Below are 15,688 nucleotides of genomic sequence, written 5' to 3'. Positions count from 1 at the left end.
GTGCTCTTCATAAAAATACTTTGTACAGAGTTCCGGGGTGACCGTGGCAGCCGAGATTAGGAAAGAAAAAATAAATAAAAAGGCAAAAGTATATGACCTCAAAAAGGTCAAAGAAAGCTGAAAATACAACAAACAAGTAACCGTTAGAGCGTTACACGTTTACTAAAAAATTCTCTGCACTGCAATAAAGTGGCAATAAAACACCTTACTTGGGCGTTTTTTTTTCTATTTTTTAGTTTTTTTACGGTGAGAAAAGTATAAAATTATTTTTTAACTTCAATAAAATCCGAGTTTAGAGTTCAGAGGATTAAGTTATTTCTGATTTTTTACTTCTTATTTATTGTTTTATTGTGTCATTTAATTTTCGGTCTGTCATAAAGATGAGCAATGAAATGTGAATTGATAATTATCGATTCAGGTAATGGCTGTGCAGTAAAAAAGAAAACTCTTGAACTCGTCTACCTGAATTATCTACTTTTTATAATTTTATTGGTCAGTAGGTACTAGTTATTGGGGTTAGTTTGAAATTTTCGAGTACTCAGCGAAAATGTAAAATCATAAAATGAAATTTTTTTAACGTGTGTCAGAAAATTCTTCAGAGGATTAAAATCATAAATATTTTATGCTGTCGATTGTTAAAATTATTGAGATAACTTTTTTTTACTCAAAAAAATATTTCAGTGTTTAAAAAAAAATTTTCTAAGCCTCCAATGATCGCAGCCTTTAATAAATCCAGTGAAAAAAATTTTCTAGTGTCAATCAGTTCGAAAGTTTAAAAAAAGTGAGTAATTTTAGTGTAAATTATTAAAAAAATATAATAAAGACGTAACAGTTTAAAATTTTGTTGATTTATGAACAAAAAAAAAATAAAAAAATGAAAGATATTCAAAAGATGGTTCGAGTTGAGCAGAGGGAGAGATTGAGAGTATCCGGCGGTTAGCAATCGCTCATTCGAGATCACGGTATATCACGCTTCATATAGAATAGCTAAAGGCAGTTTAAAAATTGACCGTACATTTGTAAAATAATCCATCGAGCCCTTGGCCCTTTTCATGGGCAATTTCAATCCCACGAGAACCAATGATGAATCCAATCATAATTTAGTTACATCTTATTAGACTCCTACCGCGCTGGCACGCCGTGAGACCGCCCGTGTAACATATATACATATATATATATATATATATAATATTATCCATGAAACATTTTTCTCTGCAGCTACCCCTTTGCTGTAGCTCTCTTCTCATCATCGTCTTCTCACATAGTTTCATGTTATTCCAATTCAGCCCTTATATTAAATTTATTCTCCAATCGATTGTAAATATATAATTTATATATTCGTTATTGTATTGCATTAAATTTTATGTGCGCGTTGATGGACTCCGACTAGCGAAAAAATTGTAAATTTATCTGGTGCCGGCGATCGGCAATAGTCCGCCGGAAATTGATAGAAAAAGATCCATGAGTTCGTCTGGATCAGTCTCTGTTTGTTTAATTAATTTTATAAATAGACTCGGACGATAAGATTCGAGATGTCACGAACAGCGGGAGTGATTTCTGATGATATTAATACCGAGGATGTGGCGCAATCAGCCAAGTGTGTAACGTTTAGTTTTTTTGTTTAATTTTTGGAGTATCATTGTGCGATGGTAGGGGTCGCCGAGAGGTCAAAGTATCGATATCTCACGTCGAGACGGCAGACACATCACTGAGAGCCAGCCAACGTCTTTGGACCTCATCAACACACTAGGGCTGCTGTGTCATTCTCACTATCGTATTTCAATGTCCGTTTTGTTGGTATTATTGTTGTTATTATTACTATCGGTATTTTTACTATTTATAGCCAGTTGTTTGATTTTATATTTAAATATTTATAAAATATTGAGGTTAAATTAACTGTCGTTCACTTTTCTTCCTCGAAAATGAGTTTCGTATTAAATATATTTATTTTATTAAATATTAAAAATATCAAAAAATTGATAAGAATATTTTTTATAGATCTTTAAATTTCCCACAAAAATAGTTCTGACAGATTTTTACCTAAAATTAATATTTCACGCTCCAGAAGCTTTTAAACAGACAAAATATGGCAGCCAACATATACACTGTAAAAAGAGCGGTGTTAAAAATGGACTCATTTCAACTTTGCCCGGTGTTAAAATAAAATTACACCGGTGTAGGAGGAGTAATTCACCGGTGTTAAAAATACCGGTGTTAAATCGGGATAACCGTTCTAAAAGCGGGGTAACAGGTGTAAAAGTGGAGTAATGCCGGTGTAAAAGCAGGGTAAACTGCATCCGCTTGGAGTATTAATTTTAAAGATTATAAAATACAAAAAATGTCAGTTCTTTATGAAAATTAAACGTTATTTTAACATTTAACGTTATTTTAACACCGGTCTAGAATATTTACACCGGCAGCGGTGTTATTTTAACACCGGAGATTTTTTTTTAACACCGGTACAGAATATTTACACCTGCGGCCGCGTTTTTTTACACTAATATAGAATATTTACACCGGCAGTGGTGTTATTTTAACACCGGAGAATTTTTTTTAACACCGGTACAGAATGTCTACACCGGCGGCGGCGTTATTTTACACCGGATAATTTTTTTTAACACCGGTATAGAATATTTACACCTGCGGCGGCGTTTTTTTACACCGATATAGAATATTTACACCGGCAGCGGTGTTATTTTAACACCGAAGAATTTTTTTTAACACCGGTACAGAATATCTACACCGGCGGCGGCGTTATTTTAACACCGGTATAGAATATTTACACCGGCAGCGGTGTTATTTTAACACCGGAAAATTTTTTTTAACACCGGTACAGAATATCTACACCGGCGGTGGCGTTATTTTAACACCGGTATAGAATATTTACACCGGCAGCGGTGTTATTTTAACACCGGAGAATTTTTTTTAACACCGGTACAGAATATTTACACCTGCGGCGGCGTTTTTTTTACACCGCTTTCGGTATTGAAATTTAACACCGCCGATTTTAACACTTACACCGCTTAGACTTACCCCGGTGTTTTTTTACAGTGTAGGAATACTAATTTTTTATTCTTCATGTATAAAAGTCGATTTCCCTACTCATGAAAAGTTACCGGAATCGATTGGCAACGTGGGAAATGTTATAAAAAAAAAAGTGATTCCCGTGAGAAAGACAATAAAGAGTAAAGTAGGCTGGTCATTTATTAGCATGCATCCAGACAATATACAAACAAACTCAGTACGTACTGTACGGTACGTTATTAGAAATAGCTATTTTCTTTTGTATCAAAACTGAACGCGTAGGAGAATAGGGTAAAGCCCGAGGCTCTTTCTTCGATTAACGAATAATTGCTTGGGTGAAGTTTATACGGATATTTTATTTAAACTCTCGACTAGAGATCTTCCTTAACTATTTATTCGTCGGAATCTTTTCTCTCGTAGTCGTAGTCGGGCTGTCACAGCATCACAAGACGGACTGCAATCCCTATTTCCTCTATTATTTTTATTTTATTTTTTCACAAGTCACGGCCGTCTCTTCTTGACGACCTAGTCTAACGCAGACGATGTTCTTGAAAACCTGGCGCCAAGATAATAATTCTCTGGACCAAATGGGACCAGAGCTCACTCACATCGCTTTTGACTAGACAATAAATACACAAGTGCTAAAAGTCACGACTCCATTTTATATTACATATTTAAATATACATAAGTATTTTATGATAGACTCTTTTCGACTCATTTGTTGACGAGTCATTTCCGGGATAATTGTGTATATTCTCGTTGGTTATTGTGGCCTTTGTTTAATTTTGTAGTAAATTATTAATTTTTTTCCCAGCTCATTGTTTTTTTTATTTTTTTCATTTTAGTTAATCTTGAGCATGCTCTGGTTCTATGAACGGGTTGTCGGAGACGGGACGAGGTAAGGAGGAGATAAAAAACACAAGACGGTGCAATTTCAAAGGTAATGCCCGTACAGCAGGCACAAAAGACGTATGCCTGGTCACGCACGTGTAATCGTCTGTGACTAACCATTTGACGAGTGACACGTTTTAAAACACTTTAACGCACACTCTACACCCGCGACATTATTATATGTTTTAGATTGATGGCCGTCTGATAGTATTGTACGAATACTTATTTCGCGCATACTTAGAAATATATCTTTTTTATTGTTATTGCGTAAATAGTTTTTTTTTTAACATAAATAATCATTTTTTCTCACGTCCAGATTATTTTATTTATAATTTATTCAAATACTCAGTTATTGCAATTTTTTTTTTTTCTATTGAAACCCTGATAAAAATTAGAAAAATAATTTTTATCTTTTAAAAAAGGATTCCTTGGCGCAAAAAATTTTTTCTTGTTCTAAGAAAATTTTTACTTGACCCAAGAAATTTTTTGTATTATAAAGTGAAAACAAAACTTTTCTTGGGGTAAGATAAAATTTTCTTGGAACAAGAAAAAAATTTTTTAGGCGAGAAAAAAATTCTTGAGCCAAGAAAAATTTTTGTCTTCAATTCACAATACAAAATATTTCTTGCGCCAAGAAATTCTTTTTTTCTGTGTAAGGAATCTTTTGCCTCCCATCTGCTACTTGTAATTTTTTTTTTCGAAGCTATTAATTTAAATTGATAATTAACAAAAAAAAAAAAATTAATTGATTTCGTCGAAAAATGAAAGGAATCTAATATAAATGTTTATAATTTTTTTCAGAAGCTGATTGAGATCCGGCGGATTATTTGCCGGTCGAGTTACTGCGGGTCCAGACTAATCAGATCAATCAGAGAGAAAACGGATCGTGCTTACAGAGCGTACGATGTGTAGAGATGAATAAGGATCATCATCCTGATCCTCGTCCTCATCCTCATCATCATCATAATCATCAACATCATCATCATCTACATCCAAGCACGAGTCTCGAGAACACCATCCAGAATCTAGCTTTCTACCTGCATAACTCGGGTCCTTGAGGTCCTCGTGACCGTAAATCGAATTATTAAGCGGCATTCCAATCTGATATTCTGCTCAGGCAAATTTATGACCCCTGCAAATGTCATCGGATCAATTGTCAATATCATTTGACAATGTTAACATCAGCATCAACATCGGCCGCAAAAAGAAAAAAAAATCTAGGAAATGAAAATAAAGACAGGGTGACTCCAAATTGACCCAGAGTTATTTTTTATCGGAGATAATTTGCGGACGATGGAATAGTACATATATATTTATGTAACTTCCTGTTGCTCTGATGGCCTAATCTTCATAGAAAAACATCGCCAACGCGCAACCTCATATTAGATCCACACATTTAACTTTATATAGCCACTCTAATTTCGTTCTTATATATATATAACCGAGGATATTACGACTTATATATCTTTTTCAGACCCTGTAATTATTTACAAGCCATATAGATCAGCCTGATAGTTTTTAATGCTACAAATAAAAATTAATCAACAAAACTAGCAACTGCCTAATTATTTTAATTGCCACAATTTTTTACAAAAATCATTTCCGAAGAATCGAAATTAAAATCTATTCTGTTTACAAATAAAGCTTCGGAATAGCCAACAAAATTTATGACAGGAAATTTATTATTTCATATATATTTATCCCGAGGATTACAGTAAAAAAGTTGTATAAATAAAAAAAAAAAAGTAGTCTAATTCTTAAAAAAAGTAGATCTAGAAATCAAATAGGAGCATAAAGAAAACACAGTTTTGACTTATGGCTTATATAACACAGACGGCGATTTTCACACGAGGCCTAAACAAAATCGACATTTTTTATTTTTTATGTATACACAAGATTTCCGTGGGCGTGGTGGTGTCCGCAGGTAGATTCCACCCTACGATCCTCAAAATAAACCAACGCTACAAAAAAGTATCAGTAGCATCCGTTACAAACTGGATAAAGCTGCATTTGACTTTAAATTCAAATAATAAACTCAAATAAAATAAAATAAAATACAAAATGCATATCAAAGTCTTAAGCACTCTTACAAACATCTTGCATTGAATCACCGATCACAATGGATGATTGATCACCGACAGGAGAATCATCAGCGAGGCAACGTCGATTCATCTGATCGTTTACCGAAAATACTGATTAAAATAATTTACGCAGTGTTTAGAGTGATTGATGGAATAATTATTAATATCGCACGTGATTATTAAGTATTTGACGGTTGGCTTCCAAATAATGCGGATTATTAGCTGGTTAACTGGGATAGGTATGGGGTAAGAAAAAAAAGTAAAATCTTAAAGGGCAAGTTTTAAATGAGAGTGATCCTCGGAGTGGAAAAATGTTAAAGGGACTGCGAGCCGCTTGCTGGTTTTGATTGATCAGGTAATATAGCCCTCTCACACCCCCCGGTGTTAGCGCATTAGACCGCGACGTGGAAAAATAGTCTGATTGAGATGCACTCATTAATCCTGGCGTCATTCCGGCTTAATCCCGAGAAGATCGGTACACATTTCTCATCGGTGTTTGGTTATTAATAGACATAAATAATGCATGGGGAATTTTAGGATTTGGGGCGACTGTGTTTTAGGCGCCGATAGAAAAAAATAAATAATCTAGGCTACTTTGGGCACCGAGGATCAATTTAACCTCAACTTAATAACCTTGGACTGGTTATGAACACAAAGACCTGAAAGCCAGATATATATGTATGTGAATAAAAAGGATATGAAAAAAAAGGCAAGCATGATTCTTAATATCTCTTGATTTATCTGCACGAGGTCACGACGTCCTCGGAGCTACGGCGTACTTGGATGCAGAATGCATCAGCGTATGGGCGGGCCAATAACTTTTTTAAAATAACCATAACTTCTGTTTTTATTACCGCATTAAGTTATTCCGATAATTTATTCAATTTTTTTTATTTTATCGTTTCCAGTAGACCGCTAGGCCGGATATTTTTCAAGTCGGGCATCATCGAGGAGTCTGGATCGGTCTAGGCTGGGAGCGGATGAGGACTGAGAAGAGGAGATGGTTGATATGTTTTTAAGAGGAGCATCAGAGGAGAGTCAGGTGGATGTGTGGTAGCCCATGACAAAAGAAACGTGACATAGGAAAATAATAATAAGAGAGAATATAACAAGAATAAGAATGAAAATAAAAATAATAAAAAGAGGAAGCAGCCAACAGGCAAATGTCTTCGTCCCGGTTGCATATAGAATGAAACGTAGGTTGCAACAACGTGCCGCAAAGAGAGTAGCGCACGTTGGAGTTCGTGGTCTCTCACCAGGTGGGTGGCACACAGTCCTCGAGAAGGACCGAGGGCTCTAAGGATGCTGCAGTGGGAGCTAAAGCATATCACAAACCGGGTGGTTGGGAGAATAAAAGAAAGAGAGCTCCACAATATTATACAACGAAAGCGCTTTGTTATTTGCTGTTGGTGTGTGTCTATGTGTGTGCTATTGCTCTCTCAAGTAGCTGGGAGCAACCGCAATACGCGGTGTCTTCTTTGGCCTTTGCTTTTTCATCTTCATCTCGGTAGTATTTTTTAAAAATAACCTTTTAAAACTCAAGTCCGAGACCAAGAGCTCAAGCCGCTGCCGAGGCTCCGAGATCAACTCCAGAAAGACATCCAATAAGTTTAAATCATCGCACGGTAGTTGATGTTAATGGAATTGGAGATGTCAGTGGTGATGACGTTTCTACATCTCGAATTGCTGCTGTGCTGGTTCAAGCCGGTCACTGTTGCCGGTCCCTTTTCACGCTTTCCAAAACGCCAATGGTAGTTCTGGAATTTTTAAATTTTCGCGCGCTAATTAGTTGGAGACGCGGTCGTTTGGATTGGAATGAGCGCTGGATCGCTAGCGGATAGAAGTCAGTTTTTTAGGGCTTTTAATCCTAATAAATCGAATTCAACCGTCAGTTTAAAACTTGCTTTGGCATGACATCTAAAAGAATCAAAAACGCAAGAGGGTGATGCGAGATGCGAGGTATAAATGTATGTGTGTATAAAAAATATCAGAGTGGGAATAATAAAGAGTACCAGGTGTCAGGTTGGTATAAGAAGACGGCCAAAAGCAGTGCGTATCATTAGAGCCCGTGAAAGACGTGACAAATGACAGTCTGTCTGGTCTTGAATAACCATTGGCGCCCCCTATCGCTTCTGCTCGTTTGTTTGCGGTCACACATTGTTCCGTGAGCGCAGAATAAGTGGAACCGACGCTCCGCTTACTGAGTAGACATCGGCTGTATTATAAAAATATATATATATATATATATATATATATATATATATGCGCGTAGTGTAGACCTACAGCGTTTAATCGAGACACTTTTTTTTCGTTTCATGTCATGAATGCTCTGCACACTCATTCGCTATGGATTCTCAGGGATGTTTTGACGGCTGCTTGACGACCGATTGTTCCATCTTCTACGCTCTTGAGACGAGTCTTTTTTCTTTTTTTTTTTTTTCACCATCACTGAGAGTTTCAACTCCCATGGAAAATTTTTCCATAGAAAAATGACTCGAAGATAAAAATTGACACGGAAGACTGTAAATATCTCAAGACTTGTGTCAGTCCCGGAATAAACCTCCTAATGAACTGATAACCGGTAACCAGCTGATTGACTGACGTATCTTTTATCCGGACAAATTGATAATAAATGATCATGTAACTCCTTTAACGAGAGACAGCGACGCGTGTAAATGTCTCGGTACTAAAAAATAAAATTTATAATAATAAGGTTCGTCTGGTGGTAATCAGCCGGATAGGACCACACAGGGAGGAACATAAGGACCAACGTTATGAGGATCAATCGCAATTTAGCAATTACATCGGCTAACATCCGCGGTGTCCGTGTTCTACATAACGAACTGGAGATGATCAAATAAACCCTATACATAAATAAATATATATACAAGGATAAGGATAAGCGTACAAGTATACAAGTATGTATATGTTGTATGTTGGGTTAAGCTCTGAAGAAATGTCGAGATAGATCCTTGAGCGGATGTCTTTTACACTCTGCTCGGAACTCTCTTAGAGCCTTGAGACAGAGAAGATCCCAACGCTAATCGTTCACGTTTTCGCCATAACGCCCGATTCACCAAGAGCAACCGGCTTCTTTACGGCATTGTTCACGTCCCGTGGATCGCTATCTTAACTAGCCTCGTGCCTGCAACAGTAGCCAGCTTGTGTGATGTTCTCGGGCAGACCGAGTTGCCTCCGGTAAACTTCTTGGCTTCTCAGCTGATGCTTATGCTCAACTTCATATGTTTCTACATACACATACGTCCAAGTGTACTCAGTTTATACGTGACGCCCGTAAACCCAACTTACCTTGGGGCTGCGAGCTACTTGGAAAACATTCCCGATCTATTGAACGATACCACCAGCAGCCACTCCAAGTATTCTTGATAAAGAGTTGAAGGCATCTCGGTATCTCGAGGTGTGATAAAGATAATATTAGTCACGATAACATCTTGATTAATTCTGGATAGCTATTTAACTGGAAATTCGTTTTTTCTTATTTCTAGGGGAGGGTGGGGCAGAGCGGCCCCCCCTAAGCAGATTATCACTTTTTGTGGCTTTCAACCATCAGATCATTTTACTTTTGTCCTATTTTGAACAAATTTCTGGACATTTTGCCAAAACTCTAAAAAAAAATTTTTTTTTTTTTCGGGGCAAGGCGGCCCACTTCCAAAAAATAATAATTTTTTTTTTTTTAAACCGTTTTGATCGTTAAGAACGTATTTCTTAATCTTGAAAACTATTTTCACTTTTATGTTACTAAAAAAAATTTTTTAAGGTGAAATAAATCGTTTCCCTACTTTTACTAAAAAAAAAAAATTGATTGTAATTATTTTTTCACAGTTTTTGCAATAAAGTTGAATGTGAATTTAAAATTAACGCCAAAAAAAAGCAATTCTATATTTCTTTTTTGTCATTACATTTAACCCACAAAACGTCTTTTTTAATTTTTTAGACTATTAATAATTTTATTTTATTTCCAATATTAATCAACTAAAAAAAAATTTTTATTTTTGAGTATTTTATATGACTAAATTTGCCCCAGAGAAAGAGAATTAGCCAGAAAATATGAAAAAATTATTTTTTCAGAATTTTCGGCTGGTCCATTTTGCCCCAGGTGTCATGCGTAGCGCTAAAATTGCCCCAATGTATCGGATTTATATTAATTTTTTTTTCGATTAAAATTTTTTTTTCGATCAAAATATCAGGTGGGCCTTCTTGCCCCAGGTGGGCCGTCTTGCCCCGGTCTCCCCTATACGTTTTACGTAAAATTATTATATGAAATTTGCTGATTAATTTTATGGGTGCCAAAGCAAATAGCTCAGGGTGTGACTCGAAAAAGTAGATGGATGAGCTTCGGCCCGTCAGCAGGTATGTTTATCCAATGTGTACACATTTTTAGATTGATCTTTGTAGACGCTGTTTAGTTTGTCTACGTGTTTTCTTGTAAACAAACGTGTCAGTTATGATTGATCGATCGACTAGAGCAGGCTGATTGTGATCGATCCTCTGATATTAATATCACAGTGTGTCCCGGGTTATACAAATTTGTTGTTAACTAATATATATTACCAACATTGAGTAAAATTGAATATTTTGAACGGAAAACGTTTAGCCGGAGATATAATTCGGGCATGTGTGCTAACAAATAAAGCGTTTGGGAAAACGTGTTTTGCAACATTGATGCAAGAGGAACGGGACAATGAATCGGAATTTAAAATATATATGAATAGCTTTGAATAATAGTAGTGAGATAAATAATATATATTTATATGGGTGTGATCAATTGTGATATCATTGGAGTAAATTAGTCGTTATTGAATGGTGATCGGGTTCACATTGAATGTCTCTACAGGGGACTAAGAGTTTTGTATCTAAAAGTGACTCTAATGAATTTGAAATGCGTATCTAAAGCGTGAATCACAATAGCCTCGATTCACGATCAGACCTGGAGAATAATCTATATCAATATTATATACACGGGTCATTTTACTGTTACACGATCTCGTGTCGATCGATGATCTTACAATAAAATCACCGCCATATATACTCAATCTAACATAACAATACAGTAAATATATATAACTAATAACGCGTGTCATTCACACTTTTGAAATCTATAGCATTCCGTACGTTTTTAAATCTCAGCCCGAAAATCTACACACATGTAACCCTCCCACAAGTTGATAAGCCAACAATCGTCTGGTCAAAGACTTTTGAACCCCATATCCAAAAAGATATAGGCTGAGGTGTCTTTTTGGGCGACGTCATAAATAACCGGCTGAATTACTGAGAGTCACGTTCTTTCACCTTTTATGATACTTCGCGAACGTCTTAGAAGAGACAACTCAGAGCTACGTAGTGTCTGTTGAATGTAAGGATCAAAAATATAATGACTTTTAAGTTAAATGTACAATACGGACTAGAGTAATGGGAGTTTCTAGAGATGTCCAAATGTTTTATAAATGTATTTCAAGCATTTTGGGGTTTAATACGATAATAAATTAGCGGATTATCAATATGAATAGATAAATATGTCAGTATAGTTATTGTTTTAATATAATAAAGGGATTAAAATGAAAAATGGCGAAGGAACATGAAAGCTGGCAGTAAAATTGCGAAAGTTAGTTTTCTCGAGGAACAAGAGGCCTCTGCGTTCGAACGACATTGTCTGAAATGTAAGGGTTCGTACTTGATGGTTGATGTATTTATAAGTATTAGGATAATTCTATTAGATATGCTTTCCATAAAAACGCACTTTCGTCAACCTAAACTTTTGGGAAGGGTCAACCACGCCCAACATATCTCCATTTTGTTAGTGGGTAAAATGATTTATTTAAACGAAATATTTTGGAAAACTGTATTCGCTCATATGCACAAGGAAATTAGATCACTTTTGAGTTTTAATTGATCTTATCGAAAGTTTTTGTAACTGGTAAGCTGGTTAGACAAATCCGAATTTACGGTACAGATGTCTAATCCCATGGAGTGAAGGTTCAGAAGAGCAAATTGGCGCGAAAAAATAATAAAGAGAGAAATAAAAAAAAAAAAGAAGTGAGGCTGGACTGAGGTGGACGCATCTTTGGGCCTTTTGGGCGAGGATCTGGAGGCCCGAGTTGAGAGCGTTTGAGGAAGATAGAGATATCAAAGAAATGAAGAAGGATAACTCAGTGGACACAACAACTACGACAACGAGCCAACGGGTCCTAATCCGAATTTAAATGGATTCATCGTCACAAAAGCGGAACGGACAAAGTAAGTTACAGAGATGGGTATATATAGCCGAAAAGTTCGTAGGCGGTGCGCTCAGCAGAGTTTTCGTAGACTCTTCGGATTAGCGGTAATCCTGTCCACGGTTAAGGTCCACCCAAGTCCACCGTAAAATCGACGACAATATGATTTTTACTCTGCACTTATTCTCTGGTGTACACGAATGAGACCTCTTTGCTTTACAAGTCGTATTTCGAGAACTTTTGAAAGGGTACCGAACATATTTTTGGTTTTTATCCGGCAATAAATTATTGCTGTCAATATTTTTGAATATTGTTTGAGCAAACGCTTTTCTGCCATTAACTTTCATCAAGAGTTTGTTAAGTTACTAAAGATAGACAACGGTTCTTGTAATGAAAAAAAAAAAAAAAATATAATTTCTATTAGTACACAGAAAAAAAGAATTTCTGGGCGCAAGAATTTTTTTGTATTATAAATTGAACACAAAAATTTTCTTGGGACGAGAAAAAATTTATTGACTCAAAAATTTTTTTCTTGCTCTGAGAAAATTCATTCTCGTTTTAAGAAAATTTCTGCTTTCAATTCATAATGCAAAAAATTTCTTGGGCTGAGAAAAATTTTCTTGGGGCGAGTAAAAAATTCTTGTGCCAAGAAATCATTTTTTTCTGTGTAGAAAATGTATTTAAAAATATTTCAATTTAAAAAAAAAAATATAATAATATAGAGATTATTTGAAACGAAAAAAAAAAAATGTGGTTAATTATTAGAAAATAATTTAAAAATAATCTGTAGGCAAATGTGACATTTCTTTTTTAAATTTACGACCATTTTCCTGCAACATGCGGTCACCCACAATTGTCACTACTGTCGGATCATAAATAAAAACTCTCTCACAGCAGGCGTTCTGGACTTAGTTACACGGTTAAATCTCGTAAAAGTACAATCCCTGTAAAATATATGTATATATTTAAGGTGTAGTAATATTGTGGGCAAAACTACCTAAATTGTGAAAAAGGGTTGAAAGCCGCCCAAAATAATCTATTCTCAATAAACTAACTTATTTTATACTTTGACAACATGCGTCTAGACCCTCGAGCCCGCGTGCAGGAGAAATGCCTCAGATTTATGCCGTAGCAAAAAAAGGGCGGAGAACTTTTGTGCTAAACGTTTCATCTCAACTTTCTTTTCTTTTTCTCCACAACTAGCTAGTTATTCTTTCATAATTTTTGGCTTCTGAGAAAGTTCCCCTCAAATAATAACACAAACCTACGCTCAAACGATTTTTTCTTTTTTTTCACCCAATCGTTTAAAACTGTCACGTTGGCTTCACTTTGATCTCATCCGGAGCTTATCGTCCGAGTCGTAAATACAAACAACCACTCGATCGGAAGCAAACCGCCACGGCGATCATCCCGTTACAAAAAGCCGCATCTACTTACTGTATACAGCAAACCCGAGAAAATCGTCTATTACCACTACACGATTCTTCACTTTCCGCGAAATTAAGTTATCTCATTTCCTCCGCCGTTTTTTCTCATTTCTTTTTTTTTTTAATCTCCCCACTGATAAAACCAAACAAACAGCGTTTTCAAATCTAGGTTGCGGATTATCATCAACCGGTTCCAATTCGCCATTTCCATTACTCCCTATGTCAACTTCTCCTTCAGAACATGAAAAAAATAACGTTTGTTTTTTCATGCGTGTCTAAGAGTTTCCATTCTCTTACAAACTTCTATTCATAAAACTCTTCAGTTTCAATTGGATTTTATTCATTTTGGGTTACTGGAGTCGAAAGTTGTCATATAAATTTTATTATGATTCAAACAGCGCCAGTACATACCAGTCCACGTTATTTATAACTGGCGCAGCCGAACCTCTAACGGTTTTTTGAACCAATAAATTTTTGGAAAGCAATCAAAAATCACCACTTGGAATTCCAAGTTTATATCCAACATATTTATCGTCAGGTCGACATTTGCTGTGAAAAAAAAAATACTAAACACGATAATAGGAGAGAAATCACACGTGACTCCCCCAATATTTTGACTGGCGTGTCAACGCAACGCGTCTCTTTGAGTCTGCTCGGTGGCCCGTGAAACCATTCATTCTCCCGCGCGTATGTGTACGAGTGGAGACTTTACGGAGAGAAGTATGTATTGTAATGGAGAAAATACATAAAATACATGGCATTATTATAAAACTGGCAGACGAGAGCGTTAAATGCTCCACAGATTTATTATCGATACGCTTGTATGCGTTGGTACACTTTTTGGGCGCAAATCTGCGGTCAGAATGTGGCCTTTTCATTATACTGTTCGATTATCGTTAAATGGGACGTACACATAATATCATATCTACCCATTCAATATCACACCACTATTTATTGTAAAAAAACTTTTTAAATATGTCCATGTACTTTTTTTTTTTTTGGAATATTGTGATTAATGTACTGACGTCCAAAACCAGCTGAAGAAATCTTTAAAGTTTTTGTGAGTTCTCATTTCTAAGGAAAGCACAGATGATTGAGTCCCTGGGGAATTGTCTGTATTCTGTGAGTTCACAGACTTGCTCGGGGCGGATTTCCGTCGCCGAAGAAACAATCCTGGATAATAATGACATTTCTAACAGCTACAGAACAGCTCTTGCAATTTTCGGTGTATTAGGTACAAATATATGTTTGCTGCATATTCTTTTTACTGCTGGTTGTATATTTTGAGAAAAGAGACTTGAGACTCTGGGGAATTGGCCCTAGAGGTTCAATCGGCTGTAACACTTGTGAACATTGTCGTTGAAAAATTTGAACCGTTTCAAAAACTTGCATTGCTATTGTCAATTTTATTTTACATTTCATAAATATTATGGTAAATAAATATATAAAAGATTTTTTCCGGTGAAAATGAATATGATAAAAAATATTTCAAGTTTCGAGATGTGCGTAGAAAATTTTAAAAACTTTTTTTTTGGGAATAAGATTTTTTATTTAAATTTGTATCGATAAATCTCTGACGAGTTTCAATAAAAATACATGATGTTTAAATAAAAAAAAAAAATAAGTTAAATTCGATAATTTTATTCAAAAAGTTGAAACTTTATTCGTAATAACAATTAATAAAAAAATTTATAGCTTTCTTTAGCATTGAGGAGTATGATAATATTTATATAAAATAATAAACTATAAATAGTAACGTGGGCGTTCTCATCAAGGACAGAGATCTTTAAAAATCGCGTAAACCAATAAAATAAAAAATAAAATTTCTGATCAGCGGGATATTAAATGTCCGAGTGGACAAAATGGTTGGCTGGTAGTCTTGCCGAAGATATCGCGTTTCAGTTCCCGCGGAGTCGACGAAACGTAAATTTTTCATTCACAAAAAACAAATTAAGTTTGCTAAAATGCCTCGTAATCTTGATATTTCCTGGTCTCTTGCTCAACGATCCTTTAAAAAAGTAACTGCCGTTAC

Source organism: Microplitis mediator, chromosome 7, assembly GCF_029852145.1.
Source record: "Microplitis mediator isolate UGA2020A chromosome 7, iyMicMedi2.1, whole genome shotgun sequence".
Lineage (NCBI taxonomy): Eukaryota > Metazoa > Arthropoda > Insecta > Hymenoptera > Braconidae > Microplitis > Microplitis mediator.
Note: the sequence above shows the minus strand (reverse complement) of the source record.